The 19114-nt window shown below is 41.9% G+C and overlaps 1 pseudogene across 1 annotated transcript in view; it reads right to left on the bottom strand.

Annotated features, from left to right (window-relative positions):
- Positions 1-3326: 3326 nt before the first annotated feature.
- The window catches only part of LOC148517799 (transmembrane protease serine 9-like), a 74019-nt pseudogene continuing 58231 nt past the window's right edge, over positions 3327-19114 (bottom strand). The window contains exons 9-13 of the transcript XR_015879252.1: positions 16710-16739; positions 14836-14995; positions 7369-7640; positions 5627-5796; positions 3327-3713 (exon numbers count right to left, since the gene is read on the bottom strand). The product of XR_015879252.1 is annotated as a transmembrane protease serine 9-like (transcript). The remainder of the gene's footprint in view (positions 3714-5626; positions 5797-7368; positions 7641-14835; positions 14996-16709; positions 16740-19114) is intronic.

Here is a 19114-nt window from a genome sequence, read left to right as displayed (position 1 = left end):
GGACTTGCTCTGGTACCCCGATGGCACCACCCCTTAGGACTAATTAAGCAATTGGAAGTTTCCAATTAGCTTAATTAGTCCTTAATTACTTACCTTCTTCAGCGTCGGGAGCCGGCTCTTCTGAGTATGTCAGTGTGTGTGGTGTTTGTAAGTGTGTATGAGTGAGTGTGTGTGAATATATGTGAGTATGAGTGTGTGTGTGTGACCCCCGGTGTATGTGTGTCCCCCTCCCAGTGGGAGTGTGGCCCCCTGGAATGGGCGCTGGGAGAACTACATCGCCCAGTAGTCCTTGCCCCTCCCACCAGCCCCTGGAGCTTACCAACAACTTCCGAGACTCCCAGAAGCCCCCACTCCAGTGAGAAAATAGAGGGGAGGCCACCGGGAGCCGCGGAGACCACGGAGGCCCCCGGCATGTAATACCCCTTTTCCTCCTAAATTCCATGTCTGACCCGGAGTTGGAACAGAGTTCCTATCCGGATCAGACCCGGAATTTAATTGGCGCCGATTCGGGATATTCCCGAGTCGGCGCCGCTCACACCAGAGTCGGGTCTGCATAGACCCGGCTTTCCCGGCGTGAAAGTGGACACTTGGAGATGACGTCATCTCTAAGCGCCACTGAAGCCGGACCAATCGGCCGACTTGCAGTGCACTCCAGGTCATCGTGACCCGGAGTGCGCTGTTCTCACAGCAGGATTTCACGGTCTAAGCCCATGTTAAACCCTGCTATTTACCTGGGTTGGATTGCCGGGTCACTCGACCCGGCAATCCAACCCTCTCCCCTTTTACACCAGGGAGCTGCCCAGGCTAACCCTGCAATAACCCGGGTTTTAGCTCAGGTGTAAAAGGGGTACAAGTGAAGAATACTTTTTTTTTTACGCAGCGTGGGGCTTTCAGAGCTGAAAACCCTGCGACCACTATTTTTTTTATTGGATACCACAGGTATCGGGAGCGCGCAGAACCGCGGTATTCCAAAATTGGGTGTGAGGGGTATGAGGTTTTTTCCTCGCTAAACCTCGCGCCCAATTGAATCTGCCCCGTAATGTAATTAATGTATCTGATAAGCAGAAGGCAGAACTACTTTATTCATGGACAGCTGTTTAGTAGATACCCTGGTTCAATACTTCTCTATACAAAAATGAATTACTTTATGATAGCAAGATACTGTATACAGGGATTATTTTGGAGGAGACAATTGAATATAAAATAGAATTACACCTAATTTAGTGCAGTGAGTTGCAAATTTACATGTGAACCACTAAAAATAAAATCAAACTTAGATTGATCTCCCCTGAATGTTCTGAAGACCACTCAATGGATTTCAGTGTACTTATTGCCCATTAATTATTACACTATTGTGTCCCTCAGTCATAGCGTTCATCTGCATAAACCATTTCCCTTGCTGTATTCCTGACATAACGTAGTACAAACATTAGCGATATCCAGAAATCTAATGATTTCCATTCTGTGAAATAGAATTTAGTAACATGAACAGGAAAGATTATTCTGTACCATTCTCTTGTGTTACTGACCATGACACACATTACACAGCAACATACACCATACGAAATACAGACAAATGGAACAGGTGTTTCAGCAGCGGATTTCTTGCATTGTGTTCTCTCTGTGATGAGAGTAAGCTCTCTGGACAAGCTACACAGAGATTATTGGATGCTAGACCCTGGGAGAGGAAATTTTACCATAACACTTACACTAACAAGACTCTTCACTAAAGCTCCTATACCTGTCACACATGCCTTCCTATCTGTATACTGTATACGTCTCCAAGAAACAGGCTCCTCCCATTTACATTTGGTCATTGATCATTTATTCGTAATTGTCCTATAACAGAATCAATATATAGAGAAACATCCGCACAACATGTTTTTCTTTGCATTTATCTTTAGTACAAATAACACTTTTATTTACACTTTAACTTTACACCTCTTACTGATCATACATACAGTGTTTCTATTATTATTATTATTATTATTAGTGAATTGTCTGATTATCTAAGTTACTTCCACAGCATCGCGTTATCTCTTCATCAAGAAAATAAAATCGATCATGTATAGTAGGTTTTATTCTCCTTATGTTACAGAATCTGGGAGGTAAATTTGGGAACATGTATTATGTAAGATATAACCACAGAGGTAATGACACAGCCTGCAGGCTCCTGGCTCAGAGTCACAGGGTACAGCCTCCTTACTATAAATGAGGCTCAATATTTACATTTTGAAAAATTTTTAATGTTTTGTTTTTTTCACAAAATGACAGATAGTGTATGTTTTCTCTAAATACTGTATCTGTCCTAACTCAGACCTAATCAAGAAATATAGGGGTCTATTTACTAAGCAGTGTTAGGAGACAGAGTGAAAAGTGATAAGGTACCAGCCAATCAGCTCCCAACTGTCATTTTTCAACCACAGCCTGTGAGATGACAGTTAGGAGCTGATTGGCTGGCACCTTATTCTCCTAAAACACTGTTTAGTACATAGACCCCATAATATTTGATCCATCTAGATGACGCTGTGCTATAACCTCACCTAAATTACTATATATTGCAGGAACTTTGTTCTTTTTTCCCCAACGTGCAAAGTGTGTGTGCTTCTAGGGGGAGAGTCGGTAAAGCGAGAGGTCCCAAAGAACTGTTCTACACGCAGATATTGCAGGTAGGAAATTTTACACATGCCCCATAGAAGTGTGAGCAAAATAAGCAATGCTTTACTTAGCGCAATCCCCAGAAGTGCGTGCTGAGGCACATTGCACAGGGCTGAAGCTGGCGTTAATTTAATCTGCCCCATACCTGTCATTTGGATGTTCTTGTGTCACTTACATACTGATCTTACATTCCTGCAATGAGGCAATATTTGTTCCTCATCTCAGATGGGAAAGTTTTACTTGTGGTAAAGTTGGAACCCAGATAAAGAGAAACTTGTGCGTTCAGGATTCCTCATCTGTTCACCATCATATGTCCCCACATCAGTACAGTCACTATTAGTCATTTAGCTCTTGTGTGGCAACATTATGACTTTATTACTGGCATAATCATTCTGAACTGCATCTTCCAGTCAGTATAGGTGGGCAAACTGGCTACCCACATTGTGGCAGAATTGGCACGCCAGGTAAGCTACTGTACCAATCCCCAGTCCTGGGGAGTTACTTCCTTAGTATCACATGTGGACATGCTCTTGTTATGCAGAAATGAGAGGTCTCACCATGGAATTTTGGATTTCAATTGTCTTGTACTTTATATTATACTATTGTATTAGAGGGGCAGAATTAGTCTAAATTCTGGATCTCAGAACTTTGGTAACAAAGTATATACATTATCTCAGAAGCTTCTCGCAAATGTCCAGTTACAGTACTCTGCCAAGTACAACAGCAGTAATCAGAAGACTCATTGACACATGAGGTCCCAGCCCAGCTGCTGTGGTACTTTCATGGATGGTTTCAGAGACTGTGAAGCTCTGGACGGCCCCTGTTTGATTCTTTGTGGTGAAACTGTCGATTTTGATAGTTGTGACATTCGATGTCTTTTCATATACCGCGGTGTCAGTAATATTAGCTTGTTCCCGTATCCAGCTTACAAAACTGGTAATCTTGGTGTAGACGCCAGGAATGCCTGGTTTGGCACAGCCAACTCCCCAACTCACAACTCCGACTAGCCACCAAAATTTACCAAGCTGGCATGCCAAGGGGCCACCCGAGTCTCCCTAGAGAATACAATGAGTATAAGAGGTTAGAGTGGTGCCCTAGCAGGAGAGACACATGTAATCAGGGTCGAGTGTCATTTGTTTTGGCATTGGAAGCATATGAGCTGTAGAACAGTAACAATATATCTTAGGTATTGATCCTTTACTCTATAATTGGATACTTCCTAGGCTAGAGTGTGATGGGGAACTGAGCCTATAGTATTGTGGGTCAAACAAGTCACTCTGGTAGGTTATCAGGAAGTAATAAAGTTCAATCAATTTAAACCCTAACTTGAGAATTTCTTCCTACTCATTTGGTTAAATGAGATCTATAAACAAAAGACTGTTTATCTGATTTACATGTTTTTAAAGTAGTTATTGATCCTTATGCACTTACAATTAAAACCTAATATAAGATGATCACAGATTTCTAAATGTGTACCAGAAAGATAACATAAATATATAATAAAAAATATCCAATAATCCAAAATTAAAATGATAAAATGATTCAATTTAAAATGCAAGCCTGAGGAAGTGGACCTGATCTGTGAAACGCGTCGTTTAGAGTTTAGGTTGATAAAACAACACTACTTCCTTATAATACTCCAAAGTGATTTGTGTGAACCACAATACTGTAGGTACAGTTCCCCATCACACTCATTGGAGAAATTGTTCTTGTACATCCTACTCAGTGACAAACTGCACTATAGGGACATATATGATGTCATAGTTCAGTATGTTGCAGTAAAAAGACTAACAGAAAACATAACATGTCACAGAATGTTTGATAATTTCCATAAATAGCAGTTTACATACAGTAGGGGTCTATTTACTAAGCAGTGTTAGGAGACAGAGTGAAAAGTGATAGGAGAGTGACTTTTCACTCTGTCTCCTAACACCGCTTAGTAAAAAGACCCCATAGTGAGACCCAGATCAGGATATTACTAACCACTGTGCTAACCAGGATGTAGTCAGGATGCTGGCGGTCGACATGCTGACCACCAGAATCCCGACACTGAAAGGCCGGCATGGGACTAAAGATAGGCATCTAAATACTGACGCCTATCATTAGCCCCACGCCGAAATACCGACGCCCGGCATAGCGAACATAGGTTAGCCGGGCATCACGACCAGTGGGTGGGTTAGGTTTAGGCATCCCCAGGGGGACTTAGGGTTAGTCACCGCCCCAGGAGGGTTAGTTTAGGCTAAGGGAAGGGAGTTTTAGGGTTAGGCATCAACAGGGGGAGGTTAGGGTTAGGCACCCCCCCTGGGAGGGTTAGGTTTAAGGTGCGGGATGGGGGCTTCTGGTTAGGCACCACGGGGGTGACAGGGTTAGACACTACCCCCTGAGTCTTAGGGTTAGGTGACCCCAAGGGAGAGTTAGCGGGGGTAGAGGGGAGGGATAAATATACTTACCGAGATTGTGATGTGTCGGACTTCCAGGGTTGGGATTTGAACTGACGGCTTTTAAGCTGTCGGTATTTCATACCCAACCCGTGCTAACCTGGTTACTATTTTCCTGCAGGATTACTGAAACATGATGCTGTACTTCCAGCACACTGCCTATGTCAGTCATGCTCTATGTATGCTTCCCTAATAACTTACCAAAGGTCTATCCTCCCCCATTATCATCTCATGTCCCCCACCCCACCCAGGATGTTGCTTATGTGAAGATCTGCCTATGGGGGCTGATTCTAAGTTGGGAGAAAATAAAATTTTTTATTAACTTTGCACCTGGACAAACCATGCTGCATATTCTAAAAAAGTCCCTACTTTATTACTGGCCTGTATGGTTATGCTGCCCACCTGGGAACCTCTACCGGCTCCGGAACCTGTCTATGTACACTTTGGCTTCCACAACTGGTCACCTCCATGGGAGATAGGTGATGATGAGAATTATAAATACAGCACGTGTCTTGGACACCTTTCCTTACCTGGCAGCCATCTTTCCCACCCTCAGGGTAGCCGGCACAGAGCATGTCGTCCTTTACTATTTCCGGGCGACTAGAAAAGCCGTAGGCAGCCTGAAACATTTCATCGCACGCAGAGGAGTTTATGAGAGGGAGATCCACCTCCTGCAGTGTGAATGGTTGAGGTAGCTGAACTGTAAAATAACCCACATATGTACTAATACATTATTATTGTATAACAATACATCTGACGTTCTCATACACATTGCCCACACTTCTCTGTCTGTCGTTGCGATCAATACAAAGTGCACCTTTGGTTTGTTCATTCACTTGTATTTGTTATACAGCATGGCGGTCCTGCTGGCTCACTGATAAATGGGTTAACCAGAGACAGCCGCTGGTTGCAGGCACTAGGCAGTCACACCGGTCCGCTAAACCCAACACATTGCAGGGCTCACAATATGTTAAGTGTCTATAAATGAAATGTAAAATGGTTTCCTCCAACTAACTGTCAAGGACACAGGTCAGTATCATGAGGAGTGTACAAAGCAAGTGTGTGTGTAGGTGTGAGTGTGAGTTTGTACATATCTGCACTGAGCAGGAACTTGGTATAAGTGAGGGCTAAAATACTGAGACCACAAAAGTTTTTCATTGTAATAGAATTGATTGGTTGCTAAGGCAACTTGTCCACTTTTTAGAAAGTTTGAAACATCCCCGAGGGCAGAAAGTAACAATTTTCACCAGCATACCGGCATGTGTGATCGCCGGTATGAGGAACACTCACCAGAGCTGCCCCGGTAATGAGAGGACTTCAAGGGTTATGACCTGGGATTCCTATTGTGGGGCCATTGGCCTGCAGGAGGATAGAGAAGGATCCTTTGGATCCCTCTCCAGAGCTTTTTTTGAAGAGAACCCCATAGTCGTCTATAGGCAATGCCATTTATAGATGGTGTTACTGTACCTATCATGCAGAATCTCTTGAAAGTTATGCTTTCCGGAGCTTGCTGCACAACGGCACGACGTACCCCAGAATTCTATGGGTACTCTGGTGTTATTATTATTGTTTAACAAGGGTTTTGTAGGGCAGAACAGGAGAAATAGGACTGACACATCCCGACATGAGTACAGGCAGTGTGTACCCCCAGACTATATGCAGGGGAACTACATATCCATCCAAAACACCTTTTAGGTTCCCGGGTGGGACCAGTGTAACCTCCAAGTTTCCAGTGAAAATAAGTAGGAAGGCACCGGAGGTAAGCAAATATAGGATAAAAGGCACATTTGGTCCCCATGTGGCGTGATCGCCAGTTGCGTAGCGTCTCTAGCATGAAATCGCTCCGCACCGGCTCAGATTTTGAACACTTGCAAATGGAGCTATGTGAGGCCATATAAATACAGCAGCAAGGGTACCAGGCGTTCTGGTGATGTACGGATAGCCTGAGAGGTCAGCATCAGCCAATCAGAGGCGGCCTGCTAGTGCCATCACTGAGTATTGTTTCACCCTCCCTCCAGCACTGGACAGAAATATAACTCTCATAATGCATATAGATGGGTGCATTCACTGCTACTGTAGGTGTCACAAATAACTACTGTAAATACATGGCTGGTGGAAAAGCTGAAGTCTCATGCCCTGCAGATACCACACATAGGAGAGAAAATGGGTCATGTCGCTGAGATGGAAAATAATTCTGCCCATTGATAGGTTAATCTGATTCATTTTCTCATAAATATTTCACATAAAAATGCATCACACTTGGTTCTCTCACCATTTTCCGCAATGGTCCCCCAGCCGGTAAGCCAGCATTTCATTCCATCCGGGAAGTCCTGGTTGGGGGATGGAAGGCAGATTGGCTGAATGTTGACAGTATAGGTCACAGGACTCTTCAGTTCTATCAATGCCAGGTCCCCACTGGTTGTATGTCCGTTGTATATGGGTTGGATGAGGTAGTTCTTCACATATATAATAACCCTTGTATTACTCGGTCCAGTGAGGTTCAAGATGCCCATCATCACATATAAATTACTGGAATCTCTGTTACTGTGGTCAGAAGAATGATACATCTGTTATTTATGAATAATAATAATAATTCATAATTTAAAAAAACCTTTGTTGTCAGTTATTGTTATCACTGTTATCACAGAACCAGGTCTTCTGGCAGGCCCGTGTGCTGTATCAGGGGGTGTGGTCCCTACATTATGGGGTGTGGTTATGCCTCACCTGCAATCCCATGCTGCCACAGAGTCCTGGGCAATTTCCACATGCTCCCCCCCCCATTTGGTTGCCCCTGGTTACAAACACATGCTACCCAAACAATGGGAAACTAAAAAATGGTTAATATGGGCACATGTCATTCTGTCTGGAGAACTTATTTTTCAACAGTTTTTTCATCAAATAACATAAATGTGGGACCATCTTTACCGAGTGTAACATTGGGATGTGATATCATGTGTCGACATTCATTGTGTAAACACAATAATGTCGACATGTTCCGAATATCGGCATTCTGCATTTCTACATGTAGCGAAATGTCGTCGGTCATAATGTCAACATTACTATTCAGCCTAAAATTAACCCTTTCCCTACTTTCAGCATAACCCTAAAACTAATTGCAGTCTAACCCATGCTGACTGGAGAGAGAACAGCTTCCTGGTGGTCACATAATGTGTATTAAAAATGACCAACAGCGTCCTTGTCTAAGTTGGACTGTAACTCTAGAAATAATTATCTGACTGAAAAGGTGGTTTTATCACTTACAAAAGATGCCGATACTATATAGGGGGATATTTCATCACCTGGAGATGGCGTTAGTTACCGGGGCATTTGGTAAATAAGCAGCCCCCATAACAATTTATGGGGGCTGCTTTTGCGATTGAAAATGGGAGACTGCATACATGCATTGGATACTTATAATTTCTGGGTACACCCCAAAAAAGGGTGTTTTGGCTGCATATCCCTCATTTTGGGCAAAATCCTGTCTATTGATATTTCATCTACTAAGCAGTTTACGGGCCCTAATTATAATTAATAAGTAGGGCCCATAAACTGCTAAGTAGGTGAGATATCGATAGGATTTCGCCTAAAATGCCTCTTAATTGGTGTTTATGGCATGACTTGGGTTGCCCACTCCTAAAGGGGTCAAATACATTTTACAGAGGCCACTGCGCCCAGGCTAGAACACTGGTGGGAATGGGGCCTTTGCCCTTCACCACTGTAATTGGCATGTTAATGACATTTACCATATTTACTGTACATGTACTAAGAAAATTGTGAAAGAGATAAAGGGCCAAAAGTAATAGGGTGAGAGTCTAGACAATGTGAGAATTTAGCACTATGCTCTCACATTGGTCGAGTTTTATCTTCAAAATGGGAAAACATCTGGATGAGAGTTTAAATCGTGAGAGTTTATCGAGTCTAAAAACATGAGAGTTTGCTCTGTTCTCGGACTCTATTTCATTGGGCGAGTTTGCTCTGTTCTAAGACTCTATTACATTGGGCGAGTCTGCTCTGTTCTCAGACTCTATTACATTGGGCGAGTCTGCTCTGTTCTCAGACTCTATTACATTGGGCGAGTCTGCTCTGTTCTCGGACTCTATTACATTGGGCGAGTCTGCTCTGTTCTCAGACTCTATTACACTGGGCGAGTCTGCTCTGTTCTCAGACTCTATTACACTGGGCGAGTTTAAAAAGTGTGAGAGGTAACTACTAAACTCTGACATTTTCTAACCTCTCACCCTATTACGTTTGGCCCAATAGCATCTGATTTGGGGTTACTTTCCCAGAGCATCCCCATAGTCACGTGGAGGTTACAGGTGAAGCCGGCACCCACTGTGACCTGTTACAATAGAAGTGCCAGCAGGTAAATCTTGCTCCACTGTTAGACAAATTCAATAGAAGAAGGGGTTTACTTCCTCAGTGCACATATCCCTGCACATACAGTGTATATCTATTCCAGTGATTCCCAACCTCGGTCCTTAAGGCACACTAACAGTCCTGGCTTTAGTGATATCCATGGTTGTGCACAGATGGTAAAATCAAAATAACTGAGGCACTAATTAAGTCACTTGGCTATCCCTAAAACCTGTACTGTTAGTGTGCCTTGAGGACCGAGGTTGGGAACACCTGATCTATTCCATATGTTAACGAAAAGCAATAGGAGTTGGTTCAAATAGAAGAACCTCGACCAAGATCTCTATAGAGGGTGCACTCAAATAGCTTCAATTATATCAAAGCTCAAATTGCAGTGTTTAAAACATAACTTTTAATAAATATAACAATAGAATAAAAGGACTTACACAGATGTCAAGAACTCTGACACAGAGTTGTGAAAAGAGTGAATCTAGGTTATAAAACCTGGATGAAGATAGGCAAAATATGGAAAAACATATACTGGACAATACAACATGAAACATGTAATACAATATACAAAACACCAGGTCAGTGGGTGTTAATTGGAAAATCCAATAAAGTAGCAATGTTAATTTCTTCTTGCCAGCAAAAGGTATATTACAGAGAGCAATAGGAAAAATAGAAAGTTAGGGGCAACAGATTCAATACTGGGCTCTGCTGCGCCTTTCACACTTAAAATAAGTGGAGGAACATGAGTGAGAGATCTGCCAGTATCGTGACCCCTAAGGATAATTAGTCAACAGTGGTCTTAGTCATCAAACCCAATTACTACTATCTGCTGTCATATCTATGACATTGGACAGCAAATGAGTGAATCGATAGCAAGAGATGGGGACCACTGGGAAGTATAGGATAGAGTGGAGTTGTTTCCAATATGACAGGTAAGTGGATTATTCCTCAACCTAGTATCATAGGTTATAGAAACTCTCAAGTGAAAAATAATGTTGAAACATATTAATTCTCAGTTAACTGTGTGATAGAAAAGTGGGGGCTAAAGATTCCACAACCAGGCTCTGCTGCTCGGTCTCATGCAAAATTTGCAGAGGAGGAGGAGTGAGAGATCTGCTGGTGTAGTGGTCCCGAGAGACAAAAAGTCAAGAAGAGGTTCCCTTCATCAACCCCAATTTCTACTGTTAGTTTGTCATACCTGCCAGCATTGGTCAACAAATGAGTGAATTATCAGATTGGTATGGGAGCCTCTTGGAATTATGACAGTAAAGTCACACTCAAACTGTTAATCAAATAATTTTTATCACAAAGGGTCATGTTAATGCGATCTCAAAATTAAATATATTTGGTCGCGAGGATACATCAAAAGGGTATATGTCACCTGAATGCTGCAATATTAGCCAGTCAAATTGCATCTAAAACCCAATATATTCAGGCATCAGAAATATGTCGCTGATGGTGATTGAATCAACATGTGTCAATATCAATCCAACGCACAAATAATCAACAAAACCTAAAATAATGTTCTAATCCAGGATAACTATAATATCAGCAAAAATTGCTATACATCAAAGAACATATTGCAAAAATAATGACCAGTGATGGATTGTCCAAATAATATATATCAGTCCTATCAAAAAGCAATATGAATTGGCTGTAAATCAGTGTAATTCAGCTTATATATTGATTAACATATTCTCTGCATATATGATATAAATAACCCTGTTCTTGTAAGAAATAGGAAAATGCTAGGCAATGAAAGGGTAAATCCTAAGTAGCCACCATAGGTATTATCCTGCCACATAAATAAATGAATCAGATTGGCATATTGACTGCATCCCACGTGATCATTTGACTTGCATGGCATGTTAACAGCACACCGCGGTTATTTAGGATTTACCCTTTTCATTTGCCAATATGCCAATCTGATTCATTTATTTATGTGGCAGGATAATACCTATGGTGGCTACTTAGGATTTACCCTTTCATTGCCTAGCATTTTCCTATTTTTTACAAGAACTGGGTTATTTACATCATATATGCAGAGAATATGTTAATCAATATATAAGCTGAATTACACTGATTTACAGCCAATTCATATTGCTTTTTGATAGGACTGATATATATTATTTGTTCTTTGATGTATAGCAATTTTTGCTGATATTATAGTTATCCTGGATTATAACTTTATTTTAGGTTATGTTTATTTATTATTTATTATTATTTATTTATTACCAGTTATTTATATAGCGCACACATATTCCTCAGCGCTTTACAGAGAATATTCGGCCATTCATATCCATCCCTGCCCCAGTGGAGCTTACAATCTATATTCCCTACCACATGCACACACATACACACTAAGGGTAATTTTGTTAGGAGCCATTTGACCTACCAGTTTATTTTTAGAGTGTGGGAGGAAACTGGAGTACCTGAAGGAAACTCACGCAAGCACAGGGAGAATATACAAACTCCGCACAGTTAGGGCCGTAGTGGGTATCGAACCAATGACCTCAGTGCCGTGAGGGAGTAACGCTAACCATTACACCGTCTGTGCTGCCCACAATTATGTTGATTATTTGTGCGTTGGATTGATTTTGACACATGTTGATTCAATCACCATCAGCGACATATTTCTGATGTCTGAATATATTGGGTTTTAGATGCAATTTGACTGGATAATATTGCAGCATTCAGGTGACATATACCCTTTTGATGTATCCTCGCGACCAAATATATTTAATTTTGAGATCGCATTAACATGACCCTTTGTGATAAAAATTATTTGATTAACAGTTTGAGTGTGACTTTACTGTCTTAGGGCCTGATTCAGAACCACTCGCGAGCGGCTGTCCGCTCGCAAGTGGGTCGATGTTATGCACTGAGCATGCGCACGACGGAGGGAGCTCCGTCGTGCGCATGCGCCAGACGCGACGAGCGAAGGAAATTCCTTCGCTCGTTGTGTCCGATCAAAGGGGGCGTGCTGTCAATGTTGATTGACAGAACGCCCCCTTTGGTGGGCGTGCCGGGGGCGTGCCTCCCTGACGGGGGCGTTCCCACGGGAACGCCTCCCGTCAGAAGCCGGCCCACTGACATCACTAGTGATGTCAGTGGGAGTGATTTTGGCTCAGATAGAGCCAAAATCACTCCGGAGCTTGCGGTTGAAAACCTCAACCGCAGGCTCCGGCTCGCAATTTCGATGGTCGCGATGGTCTCGACCATCGCGGCCATCAAAAAGCACGCTCGTATAGCCTGTGGGTGGTGACCCACAGCTATACGAGCGTCCAGGAGGACGCTCCATGAAAATGGAGCCCGGCCCTCATTCAGAGCGTGCGCTCTGCTCAGAGCGTACGGCTCTGAATGAGGGCCTTAATTCCAAGAGGCTCCCATACCAATCTGATAATTCACTCATTTGTTGTCCAATGCCGGCAGGTATGACAAACTAACAGTAGAAATTGGGGTTGATGAAGGGAACCTCTTCTTGACTTTTTGTCTCTCAGGACTACTACACCAGCAGACCTCTCACTCCTCCTCCTCCTCTGCAAATTTTGCATGAGACCGAGCAGCAGAGCCTGGTTGTGGAATCTTTAGCCCCCACTTTTCTATCACACAGTTAACTGAGAATTAATATGTTTCAACATTATTTTTCACTTGAGAGTTTCTATAACCTATGATACTAGGTTGAGGAATAATCCACTTACCTGTCATATTGGAAACAACTCCACTCTATCCTATACTTCCCAGTGGTCCCCATCTCTTGCTATCGATTCACTCATTTGCTGTCCAATGTCATAGATATGACAGCAGATAGTAGTAATTGGGTTTGATGACTAAGACCACTGTTGACTAATTATCCTTAGGGGTCACGATACTGGCAGATCTCTCACTCATGTTCCTCCACTTATTTTAAGTGTGAAAGGCGCAGCAGAGCCCAGTATTGAATCTGTTGCCCCTAACTTTCTATTTTTCCTATTGCTCTCTGTAACATACCTTTTGCTGGCAAGAAGAAATTAACATTGCTACTTTATTGGATTTTCCAATTAACACCCACTGACCTGGTGTTTTGTATATTGTATTACATGTTTCATGTTGTATTGTCCAGTATATGTTTTTCCATATTTCGCCTATCTTCATCCAGGTTTTATAACCTAGATTCACTCTTTTCACAACTCTGTGTCAGAGTTCTTGACATCTGTGTAAGTCCTTTTATTCTATTGTTATATTTATTAAAAGTTATGTTTTAAACACTGCAATTTGAGCTTTGATATAATTGAAGCTATTTGAGTGCACCCTCTATAGAGATCTTGGTCGAGGTTCTTCTATTTGAACCAACTCCTATTGCTTTTCGTTACCCTATCAGTACTCTAGGTAGCACCACCACCCCACCTTACTTGAGGCAGTATTTGTACTAGAACCCACATTGGAGGTGGTTATAGCATCTTTCACTACAATCAGGATATACCTTAGTTTCGTTTATTAGATGCATCTTGGAGCAGTGCGGTCACACTTATCCCCTTCCCCTTTCCCCACATTTTCTATTCCATATGTTGACTGGTTAATTTAAAACGTAACTTTTAATTATTTTATATGTGAAAATATATCAACAAATTATTACTGTTACAATCAAGAATAGCAATCAAAGCAGCAAGATATTAATAGAAAATCAATAGAAGTGTTAATAGATAGAACTGTGTTTAAAATGTTATTAAATTGAAAGAGTGTCCTTAAGTACCCAGTTCCTATTCCAGCTCCTATAAGAGATTATTATCCAAGTCAATCCCAAGAAAATATATTATTTATGTCATAGAACTAGTTGGTAGGGATTTATTATTATTTCCTTATATTGGATATGTTGTTTGTTTTATAATAACAATCTCTTATAGGAGCTGGAACTGGAACTGGGTACTTAAGGGCACTCTTTCAATTCAATAACATTTTAAACACAGTTCTATCTATTAACACTACTATAATTGATTTTTATATTAATATTTTGCTGCTATAATTGCTATTCTTGGCTGTAGCAGTAATACTTTGTTGATATATTTTATCATATAAAATAATTAAAAGTTACGTTTTAAATTAACCAGTCAACATATGGAATAGATATATACTATATGTTACCTAGGGATATGTGTACTGAGGACGTAAACCCCTTCTCTTTCCCTTTCTTCTTTTGAATTAGTCTAATTAAGGGTATCGGTAGCACTCCTATCCATTGATAGAATTTGATTAAGAAATTAATTAATATTTGAAACTTGTATATTATACAGAAATGAATATCCCTAAGATACCACTTACACAATTATAAGGCACGTAGTTGCTCAGTTGTGACGTTATGATCCACAGACCACAATGGACCCAGATCTATTCTTCTTACCTTACACAATGCGCAGCTGACGCAACCCATGTTTCGGAGATCAGGGACCCACCACAAACGTGACTTGTTTTATCCACAATGCTGACCTGCCAGGGCCACTTCCCTAGCAGAGTATCCTGGCCACCCACCACACGCTGGCTGTATGTTGGCTGACCACATCCTACAAGGAGAAAATAACTCATATTGGATACAGCCCCTGAAGTATCACATGAAGCCAAATTTACTCCATCCAGCCTACAACCTATTTCTGTGCATCAGTCTCAGCTGGAATGTGTCTCCTATGGGATTGCAATTATTATTGTGAGGCAGGAAGAAATCCCTGCTGCCAGCAATGCTTCTTCCCCTGCGAGCACTACATCAGGGCTCATAGTGAGAGGCACACTGCCTACTGACCTTGCTGCCAGCACTACATCAGGGCTCATAGTGAGAGGCACACTGCCTACTGACCTTGCTGCCAGCAGTACATCAGGGCTCATAGTGAGAGGCACACTGCCTACTGACCTTGCTGCCAGCAGTACATCAGGGCTCATAGTGAGAGGCACACTGCCTACTGACCTTGCTGCCAGCACTACATCAGGGCTCATAGTGAGAGGCACACTGCCTACTGACCTTGCTGCCAGCACTACATCAGGGCTCATAGTGAGAGGCACACTGCCTACTGACCTTGCTGCCAGCACTACATCAGGGCTCATAGTGAGAGGCACACTGCCTACTGACCTTGCTGCCAGCACTACATCAGGGCTCATAGTGAGAGGCACACTGCCTATTGACCTTGCTGCCAGCACTACATCAGGGCTCATAGTGAGAGGCACGCTGCCTATTGACCTTGCTGCCAGCACTACATCAGGGCTCATAGTGAGAGGCACGCTGCCTACTGACCTTGCTGCCAGCACTACATCAGGGCTCATAGTGAGAGGCACACTGCCTATTGACCTTGCTGCCAGCACTACATCAGGGCTCATAGTGAGAGGCACACTGCCTACTGACCTTGCTGCCAGCACTACATCAGGGCTCATAGTGAGAGGCACACTGCCTATTGACCTTGCTGCCAGCACTACATCAGGGCTCATAGTGAGAGGCACGCTGCCTATTGACCTTGCTGCCAGCACTACATCAGGGCTCATAGTGAGAGGCACGCTGCCTACTGACCTTGCTGCCAGCACTACATCAGGGCTCATAGTGAGAGGCACACTGCCTATTGACCTTGCTGCCAGCACTACATCAGGGCTCATAGTGAGAGGCACACTGCCTATTGACCTTGCTGCCAGCACTACATCAGGGCTCATAGTGAGAGGCACACTGCCTACTGACCTTGCTGCCAGCAGTACTTCCCACAGGGGGTGTTCCCATAAGATTATCTGAATACACAGGAAATATAGGTGGTGGGGAAGCCATCCACTGCGAAAGCCTAACGGGAGTTATGTCATCAGCACTAGGGAGCTGGCACAGCTTTTACCACAAGCCCATTTACAGAGCGTATCTTGCATATAGATAGATATATGAGATAGATAGATACGAGATAGAAAGATATGAGATAGATAGATATGACATAGATATATAGATAGATAGATAGATAGATATGAGAAAGATAGATAAATAGATAGATATATAGATAGATATGAGATAGATAGATAGATAGATAGATAGATAGATATGAGATAGATAGTTAGATAGATAGATAGATAGACAGATAGATATGAGATAGATAGATAAATAGATATATAGATAGATATGAGATAGATAGATATGAGATAGATAGATAAATAGATATATAGATAGATATGAGATAGATAGATAGATAGATAGATAGATAGATAGATAGATAGATAGATAGATAGATAGATAGATAGATAGATAGATTATAAGATAAATACCTGCAGCTGGGACTGTTCTTATAACAATGCCTGTAGGAGAAGAAAAGGTACTTGGTAAATAACATACACTATATAGAGGTCACACATTCATTTTATAGATGTAAATACTATACTATGTAAATTGTACTACACTATAGAATGAAAAATTCTTCAGATGTTTCAATAAAATGTTTAAAAAAAAAAAAAAGAATGAACCTATGTCTGTACTATATTACATTACATTTCACTTCTGAATTTTTTAGATGAGTTGATTACAATCGAGCAATTTTATGCACTGAATATACATTTATTATTGCTGTATATTCACATGGAATAACAAAAAGCCACATACCAAGGGTCAGACTTTGGTTTGTGGGGGCCCCAGGGAAACTAAATTGTGGGGGCCCCATCAATATAATATGATGGTGATGTTATTGTACATACTCCCAGCACCACAAATGTGTTACACAACTGTAGGGACCCACAGTTCACATTATGCCACACAGGAACCCCAGTTCCCTTTATGCCACACAGACTCCCCAGTTCCCATTATGCCACACAGATACCTCATTTCACATTATGCCACACAGAAACCCAAGCTCACATTATGCCACACAGATACCTCAGTTCACATTATGCCACACAGAAACCCCAGTTCACATTATGCCACACACAAACCCCAGTCCACATTATGCCACACAGATACCTCAATCCACATTATGCCACACAGAGCCCCTAGTTCACATTATGCCACACAGAGACCTCAGTTCACATCAGCCCCCATCAATAAAATTGATACATAGATATGACATAGATGGATAGATAGATATGACATAGATGGATAGATAGATATGACATAGATAGATATATACATAAACTCTCCAATTTCCATTATGCCACACAGAATCACCAGCTCACATTATGCCACACAGATACCTCAGTTCCCATTATGTCACATAGGAACCCCAGTTCACATTATGCAACACAGAGCCCCTAGTTCACATAATGCCACACAGAAGCCCCAGCTCACATTATGCCACACAGAAACACCAGTACACATTATGCCACACAGAAAGCCTAGTACACATTTTGTAACACAGAAACCCCAGCTCCCACTATGCCACACAGACACCCCAGTACACATATGTCACACAGATCCCCCAGTTCAGATATGTTACAGAGCCTCCTATGCTGGAGATGTAGCTATGTGTAGGCACCCTTATCTGCTGTATGGAAACTAAGGTGCCATGTGCTCTCAATATCCCCCTATCCCCTTCTCCCTAATTCTATTTCCTAAACTGCCAATATGTAATCCTCATTTGCTTGATGGATTAGTGTCCTTCCCATGTATTCCCCTCAGGATATTGCCGGCCCATCCTGTCATTGTCAATATCTACCCAGTTCCCCATTCTCCCTGAAATCCCATCAGTTAAACCTATTTTTATCCTTATTTTCATTGTTCAAATACTGTTACTTTTTGCTTATGTATTGGACTTGGATTGTCACTGTTTATATCCTTGCCGCTGGTGCGGCAAATCGCACCAGACATAGTGCAAGACGAGCGCCCATGAGTGGATATGTGCACTGCAATCGCGCCCACACCTCCATAGGAATGCATGGTGCGATCGCAATGCACGCCATAGCAGACCGTATTGAATGTAGGCGCAGGGAATCGCATGGTACGATGTGTGCGCACGTTTGTGGTGTGATCAGCCACAATGTAACTGGGCACATCTGTTTGTCCATCTAAAATGCAAAAAAAAATTAAATAGATATATTAGGTGGCTTGAAACTACAAATTTAAGAAAACTTGTTAAAAAAATATTCAAGATCACAAAGAATTTTAAAAAAAGTGCACAATAATTTTGGACCAGCAGGTGGCAGTCATTACCATTGCATATGCTAATTGCACATTGTACTTTTTATTACAGTGAGTTACGGAATTACATTACAGTCTGAGCCTTAGATTTGTTCTATATGTTTATGTATAATCCTAACCATAACAACCACGTTTGTTCTCCTATAACATTTTCCAACTTATACTGTATGTTCCTATAAATACTTCAGCAATGCTCTCTACAAAAGACTTATTGCAGCAGGAGTATAGCAGTGAGAGCTACACATTGCCACATGAAAAGGAGCAGCCTCATCAGTGCCCAAAACACAGCGAGCAACTCAGTAAAGATGAGAAAAATGTTTTAATCGGCTGCGTGGAATCGTCGCCCTCAGTCGGTTCTGCTGTGCAATTCAATTGCAAAAAATGTTCCCTGCAGCAGAAATAAACCCCCCCCCCCCCGTCTGGGAGCCTAAGGTAAGTCCACTAGAAGCAAAACTAATCTGTTACTTTAACATTTAGCAAGGAGGGAAAAATTGTACAAATGGTTTAAAAAAAAACCCTTAAACAAAACAAGGAAAATTAAAATTTG

Source organism: Taudactylus pleione, unplaced genomic scaffold (assembly GCF_031769625.1).
Source record: "Taudactylus pleione unplaced genomic scaffold, aTauple2 ptg000209l, whole genome shotgun sequence".
In the NCBI taxonomy this organism is placed as follows: Eukaryota; Metazoa; Chordata; class Amphibia; order Anura; family Myobatrachidae; genus Taudactylus; species Taudactylus pleione.
Note: the sequence above shows the minus strand (reverse complement) of the source record. Positions and strands in the feature narration are given on the sequence as shown.